A 6,237-nucleotide genomic window follows, 5' to 3' on the forward strand; every position below is an offset into this window, starting at 1 on the left:
TTTCCTGCCATTCTGCACATTTTGCCATGGGGCGTAGAGAAAATTGTGCTGCAATTCTACACTTTCCCATGGGGCGTAAAGAAAGATGTGTAGTTTCAAAGCTAATTTCCTGTAATTCTACACATTTTGCCACACAGTTCAACTGACTACCGGAAGTCAGCCTGCAGGTGCCCGGCCCGCCCCAAGGAGTCGCTAGAGCGCTATGAGCCAAGTAAAGACCCCCGGCCAAACATCCCCTAACCCGGATGACGCTGGGCCAATTGTGTGCCGCCCTATGGGACTCCAGGTCACGGCCGGTTGTGACACAGCCTGGGATCGAACCCGGGTCTGTAGTGACGCATCAAGTACTGCGATGCAGTGACTTCGTCTGCTGCGCCACGGTAATTAGACCATGCTTACGATAAGTTTAGATAGCTGTCCGCTAAACTAATGTATCGAGTAAGTCACTAGAGAATTGAGACTTGGTAATTATTATGAGACACCCACCAAACAACCTCAAAATGATTACTTATCATAGTTTAATTAAGAAACAAACTAACACAGCACTCTGTCTTCATAAAGCAATATGCACAGACATACAAGGCCAAAACCCATTTCAGACAATATTGAATATTATAAACAAATCGGTCAATCTAGGGGGTTTGATTCAATCTGTATTGCTGAAGTTCAGCACTATTGTGCACTTGAAATAAAGGTAATTTCAGATTGAGCCATTATATACAGCGTTTACCGTGAATGCAGCGGGAACGTTGCCTTTCAATCGTGCTATAGCGCTGAATCGAGCCCTAAGTCTCCTTATAACGTAGTTACGTACTGGTTAGTGTAATGATTTAGTACTTACAACTTAAACCGTTTACCTAATGTAAGAATGTTTGCCTAGCTGCCTACAATGTAATTAAACACATACATGGGTTTTACACCTAATATGAAGTGGAACCACAACATCTACTGGAAAAAGAGTGGGGACAACCTTAAATGTATATAAAACAGCCTGGATCAAACCAAACCCATAGCAAGCTAAGATTTTTAAAAATATATATATTTGGGAAGATTTCCCAAACACAGATTAAGTCTTATTCTGGATTTATAAACACTTTACATGAAGATTCTCCACAAAGCTTGCTTTTTAGTCCACTAGGAAAGTGTCCCTTTATGCCCTAAATCAATAATCATTATTATCATATACCTTTGGCTGGTTGAGAATACATGATAGCACCACACGAAAAAGGGTATGTCTGATACTTCAGTCGTCTTTGATGTACAGAGGACAGGCCGTAGTGTGGCTCTTTCATTCTTCATGGTACTTAAAGAAGAAAAAGAAAGGGAACAAGCCGACAGATTTATAATGGTGGTATCATCCCAAATCGCACCCCATTTCCAATACAATGCGCTACTTTTGACCAGGGCCCTATTTAGGGAACAGGGTGTAATTTAGAATGCACATATTGACCTTCTAGTAGTGTAGATTATAATGGCTGCCAGGCCTCCCTTAAAAAAAGAGATTCAATGGGACTCACCTGGTTAAATGTAAAAAATTATTGAATGCTTTTCTGCATAGATTTTTTTTTTGGGGGGGGGGCAAACTGAACAGGATGGTGTTGAGCAGGACAGGTCATGTGTATTGGATGTGACTCAGGCTGAATACATGGGACATGCATGAACATAATCGGCGACCACATCATATGGGGTTGAACAGGGCAGAGTAGGCCATCTATAGTGGTGTGACTCAATTTCAGTCATGGGGGTCTAACTCATATGGGAAGGGCCAGGGGGTGTTGGTTAGCGTAAACCTTTATTTCCAACCTTCCTCATGTCCGATTGGAATAGCCGAGTAGTGAACAAGACTTTGGCATAGTGTGTGGTGAGATAATTAGACATACTTTTTACTTAGAGACGTGTCTATTGTTATATGCTAGTGTTTTTTCCCCCTGATACAATCTTTTCGACAGCTCAGAGCCGTTTGGGTGCAAACGCAGCATGCGACATCACGTTTTATCTATCTGCCAGAACTCAGCTGTGTGGAAACTTGCAGAAATGAGCACGGTGTGAGCTGTGGCAAATGCCGTTAGACGAGTAATCCCTCGTGCTATCTTAATCTGCACAGACAAACTAATATTTTACACACTGTTCCCCGCCCGTTTACACACATCTGCCAAGAGGTTGTACTTTCATATAAAAGCTGAGACCCCACTGTTCATTGGGCTCCAAAATCTGCACAATTGAGTGACTTAACTGCTCCGTTTTTGCAAATCTTATAATTAAGTTGTTTGAAGAATCAGGTCTATCTTCCTTTTGGTTAGAATTTCCATTGAAGCTATATTGTGCTCTTTGCCTGTCCCAGACTGGCTTGGTGTTGTTTAGCCTGGGTCACGTCTGGCTCATTTACCAGGACTCCCATGGCTGATCCTTGCAACCCCAAGGATATGAAGAACAGCTACTGTAGGTTGGGTGCCCTCATCCTTTCATCCATCCTCCCCTCTTTACACACCAAGTGCACTGAAATGTTCATAATTTCTGTCTGTTACGAATGTATAGAGTTCCATTGAGAACCTTTGTCAAAAAAAACAATAGAAATTAAATAAGAAATTGGCATCCTAGAAATCCTTTATTCTGATTTGCTGGCCTCTGGAGGTGGTGTGTCCTGAAGTGGGTCCTCACTCTGCTTCAGGACCTTGTAGTTCAGGACCTTGTAGTTCAGGATTGGTGAGGGGCTCCTCTCTGGGTGGTCCTGGGGTTTGCATACAGTTGATTGGTTGCAGAACTGGGAAGCTGGGCGGGACAAACAGAGGAGAAACATCAGACCACTGTGGAGCTAGTCTGAGACAAAAATAAGCACACGACAGTTTATGCAGAATACCAAAACATATACTGCCATTCCTCTGTCAAGTCAATTCTAGATCAGTGGACTAAATAAAGCCTTCATTGTATTTCTATTATCACAGCAACCCACTGACTGGAGGAGTGTGCAACTATAGCAAGCGTGTTAGTGCTCTAGTATCTGCGCATTAAAGATTTTGACTATGAGTAGGTGTCTCTAATGCCCAGGAACATCTGATTCAAACTCCCATTAGACAGCTCCGCGAGAGTTATACGTTAGTTTCTCAACGAAACTTCATATTTGGTGAGGAACAATCTTCATTTACTCCTGTTGCGGCCGGTATGTTCTTCCAAAAAAGGCCTAAAACAAAAAGCCTATTTGGCTCCTCCAATCACTCATTACTGCAATGCACAGGTCAGAAGTCTACAACAGCAGAATACATTGAAGGTACTGAAGATTTTTATTTTATTTTTTTTAATAAAGTTTATTGTATATTTTTTTTAGACCCTTTTTGGAAGTACATACTGGCCGTAATAGGAGTAAATTAAGAGTTGCTCAGCGAAAAACATAACATTTGCAGAGCTCTAATGGGAGTTTAAAATCGGAGCTTCCTGGGTGTTAGAGGAGACATCTTTAAAACACATTGTTTATTTAACAAGGCAAGTTAGTTAAGAATTTGTTCCTATTTACAATGACGACATACCAGAACGCAAAGGGCATCTTGAGGAGGCTGGGGCTGGGATTAAAAATAAAAATATATAGGACAAAACACATAACACTACATAAAGAGAGACCTAAGACGACAACATAGCAGCACAAAACATGATACAAACATTTGACACAGACAACAGCACAACGGGCAAGAAGGTACAGCCAATACCTTACGCGAAGCAGCCACAACTGTGAGTAAGAGTGTCTATGATTGAGTCTTTGAATGAAGAGATAGAGATAAAACGGTCCAGTTTGAGTGTTTTGTTGCAGCTCGCTGCAGAAAACTGAAAAGAGGAGCGACCCAGGGATGTGTGTGCTTAGGGGGCCTTTAACAGAATGTGACTGGCAGAACAGGTGTTGTATGTGGAGGATGAGGGCTGCAGTAGATATATCAGATGGGGGGAATTAGGCCTAAGAGGGTTTTATAAATAAGCATCAACTAGTGGGTCTTGCAACAGCTTTACAGAGATTAACAGTTTACAGAAGAATATAGAGTGCAGTGATGTGTCCTATAAGGAGCATTGGTGTCAAATCTGATGGCCGAATGGTTAAGAACATCTAGTCACTCGAGAGCACTGTCATGGCGTTGCCCTCTTTGGGTACAGCAAGCCCCATCCCCCTCTCCCTGCCTCCCGCTTGCCTCCTTCAGCTAGGCTGCTGTGGTCAGAGAGAGGTCGTAAATTCCTGAGGAGAAGATCTCCTCTTGGCCACACAATATAGAGATAGAGTGAAGTTTCATAGAGAACAAAGGAATTTCTTCCACCTCACAGAACTTGAGGTCCGAACAACGTTTACGTTCCGGAGAAGGTATAAAAGATCGGTGAAGAACCAGCTACGAACTGGTCTTTCCAAAACATATGACATTTGTTTTGGAGGTGTTCAGAACAAGGTTAAGAGCAGAGAAAGCTTGTTGGACACTAAGAAAGCTTTGTTGTAGAGCGTTTAGCACAAAATCCGGGGAGGGGCCAGATGACTGTGTCATCTGCATATAAATGGAGGGAAAGCTTCATACTGCCTCAGCTATGTTATTGATGTAAATTGAGATGAGCGTGGGGCCTAAGATCGAGCCTTGGGGTACACCCTTAGTGACAGGCAGTGGCTGAAACAGCAGATGTTCTGACTTTATACACTCTTTGAGAGAAATAGTTAGCAAACCAGGCTAAAGACCCCTCAGCGCTGTGTATACTGTAGCTAAAAAAATGTATACTAAGTTTACGTTGTGTAGTAAGCTGTTAGTAGCCCATGTGCCTCACCCTGACAATGTGCTCCCTTTCCCCCTTGTAACTTAGCCTACTGTTCTGAATTGGTGGTGCACATGTAGCATGTAGCCTGTTTTAGAGAAACGTCATAATCAAATATTGCAAGCGCTTTCATTGTATGCTTATATGCCCCTTTATTTATCCTACGGGTCTGACTTGGTGTATAGGGAGAATACTGTAAGAAAGGCCCATGTTCTGAATTCTGTTGCTGTACATTTCAAAGGTGCTGAATAAATAGTTATATTGACTACGTCTGTCCTAGTTCGCTCATTGTCGAAATTACAGATTGCCTCTTATCCGCTCGTTGTCTCCTTATGCCATAGTAGAAACCACATTTGTTTAATCAAGTAAGCCATGTGTTTTTAAAAGGCAGTAAATGAGGCTGAATTAAGTGTTTCGCTGCCAGACAGCCGGTGTCTTGTGTAGCAGTGGTAAGGATTCACCGTTATAGTGTAATCCATGTATTGTTTAGTGTTGTGTTGTGTATTTGCTTTGCTGGCATGTGTTCCCCAAATATAATTTTTTTGCACCACCAAGATGTACATGCTAAAATCGCAACGGGTTACAAAATAAAATACTAATATTAAACACACACATACACACATAGTTGACAACAGGGCTGAATGTGATCTTTTGGACCACCTGGCTACAAGCTGTCAGGGGAGTTAGTCCCAAGTTCCCTCGGTCCGTTAGAATATGTTGTATCTGAATAAGTTAAATATCAGCATCCTGTTGTTCATCTCTGTCAGTTCCGTAGTATTATCCTCTTGTCTGCCTCTCAGTTCCTCAGGTGCTGCGAAGCTGCAGTGAATTCATTGAGAAGCATGGGGTTGTAGATGGGATCTACAGGCTATCTGGGATGTCATCCAACACACAGAAACTAAGGTAAGCGTGTGTGTTTGTGTCTCGTATGCGTGTGTGCGAGCGTGAGTGTGTGTGTGTGGTCAAGTACAGCAGTGTAATGTGTTTGTTTCCAAACGGGTGAGTTTGACAGTGAGGGGACCCCAGATCTGCATACAGTCACCCTGTCAACTCTCTCTGCAAGGCCTACTTCAGTTGCCCAATCTTCTCCTCTCATACCAGCTCTATGACAAATATGCTGTGAATAGGGGAGAGTCGGGTAAGTTGAGCATTTTTTTACATTCAGCATCACTCCATCAAGGGAAATATAGTATTCTTTCTGACAAAGATATGTACATGCACTGAGTGTACAAAACATTATGAACATCTGCTTTTCCCATGACATCATCTGACCAGGTAAAAGCTACGATCCCTTGTTGATGTCACCTGTTAAATCAACTTCAATCAGTGTAGATGAAGAGGAGGAGAATAATGATTGTTAAGCCTTGAGACAATTGAGACATGGATTGTGTACCATTTAGAGGGTGAATGGGCAAAACAAAATATTTAAGTGCCTTTGAACGGGTTATGGTAGGTGCCAGTGTAACA

The sequence above is a fragment of the Oncorhynchus nerka genome, linkage group LG20 (genome assembly GCF_034236695.1).
Source record: "Oncorhynchus nerka isolate Pitt River linkage group LG20, Oner_Uvic_2.0, whole genome shotgun sequence".
NCBI classification, from domain to species: domain Eukaryota; kingdom Metazoa; phylum Chordata; class Actinopteri; order Salmoniformes; family Salmonidae; genus Oncorhynchus; species Oncorhynchus nerka.